Here is a 1,557-nt window from a genome sequence, read left to right on the forward strand (position 1 = left end):
TCGTCGTGATGTCACATCACCTTCGGTTAACTTCGGGAGTTTCCGCGGGGCATTATCGGATAGTTTGAATATTCATATTGATTCATGTTTTAAAACGCTTTAATTATTAATAAATTTACGTTTAAAAAAAAATTATTTACAATACAATTTATGTATAAACTATCATATTATGATGTTTTTAAAAAATCGTTTTGTACCTAATTTATAGATGCGAACTCTACCCCCACCTGCCGGCCGCCGCCGCCATCTTATGATCGTACGCCCTGCTGTCTATTGGTGTATTGGAGACGAGCATGATGACGTCAGCTGGTCAATATGGCGGCCATAAGCAGCGGTTCCTTCCTCCCCCCCTTCGGCACCGTGGCAAGATGGACGACACCGCGGGCCCGTCACGAACGTCGGACGTAGCGACGATGGGAAGCGAGAGCGCGGACGACGCCGCCGCCCCGCGCCGCCTCGAAGATGCGGACGATCGACGATGACGACGCGAGTGCCGCCCCTACCACGGGTGACGCCGCCGTCGAAAGCCGCGATAACCGGGGCTCGATAAGGGTCGCATCCGCATCAGTGTCGTTTCCGCAGGACATCAGATCCTTAAGAGCTTCTTACAGTTCATGAAGCTACGCAGGGAGAGAGCAGCGATGCTATCAGCATTTATACTTCCAGTATTTCAGTGTCTGATAACGGTAAGTTTACACTTTCTAATAATAATATCAAAATACATATATATAAATGTTTATATAATTTTTTTTTAGAGTCAAGTTCAAGCAGAGTCAGCGCGATAATTGTGGTATTGTCCTGGGGTGCTCAAAAAGAGACGGTAAAGCCGCAACAAATAGAGAAGATATATGGATCTAAGACCAGGAAAGTACGTGATGCGCATTCTCTTCGCACAATTTACTTCGCAGGCGGAGAAAAAGATGGAAGCTGTTATGACAGAACATGTAAGCGACTATTGAAGCGATTGTTGTTGCAACAACATTATATAAATGTTTTATTTTCAGGAAAAACAACTATCAAAAGTATCGCAAAGAGGAGAGGATTTACAATTCAATCTGTAAGCGGGCTGCGAGACTGACTGCTATAAGTGCCTGCCGCTGTCAGGCTCATGGCTCGTGGCACAAGGTTGTCGATCACGCGTTGATGCCGCCCCACGTACAGGTGCGCATGCCGGCATTGTCGCGAATCGGAGCACGGCGCAACTTCTGACACGCGTAATGTCTTTGTTCGCGAAAATTGTGCCCACAGCGCAACTCCGTCAATTGTCGGATCAATCAGAGAGCGCCGCGTTCCGGATCTCGCCTTCGTTAATTTCCGTCCCTCGAGAACCCTCCCGGCGGAAGAGAACGATCGCGAGTCAGACTCATTCACAGTCATCGTGTCGCGTTCGCGCTCGTATAAGTCCTTTAAGACGGCCTTATCTGTTCACAAAAATGGCAAATAAGGCGTCTTATTCCAAGTCAGGTTCGTAGACCTCTTAAGACAATAGTTTTATCGAAAAACTTTCTTTTGACTAGTGTTCACTTCGAAAAAGAATAGTTTGCAAGAAGTATAAGG

The 1,557-nt window shown here is 46.6% G+C and overlaps 1 long non-coding RNA gene across 1 annotated transcript; it reads left to right on the forward strand.

Moving 5' to 3' along the window:
- The first annotated feature begins 212 nt into the window (after positions 1 to 212).
- Positions 213 to 1,188, forward strand: LOC112455006. The gene is made up of 3 exons (XR_003040813.1): positions 213 to 686; positions 756 to 944; positions 1,005 to 1,188. It is a non-coding gene; the product is annotated as an uncharacterized LOC112455006 (long non-coding RNA).
- Positions 1,189 to 1,557: the final 369 nt, after the last annotated feature.

The sequence above is a fragment of the Temnothorax curvispinosus genome, unplaced genomic scaffold (assembly GCF_003070985.1).
Source record: "Temnothorax curvispinosus isolate PA1 unplaced genomic scaffold, ASM307098v1 QBEX01005639.1, whole genome shotgun sequence".
Lineage (NCBI taxonomy): Eukaryota > Metazoa > Arthropoda > Insecta > Hymenoptera > Formicidae > Temnothorax > Temnothorax curvispinosus.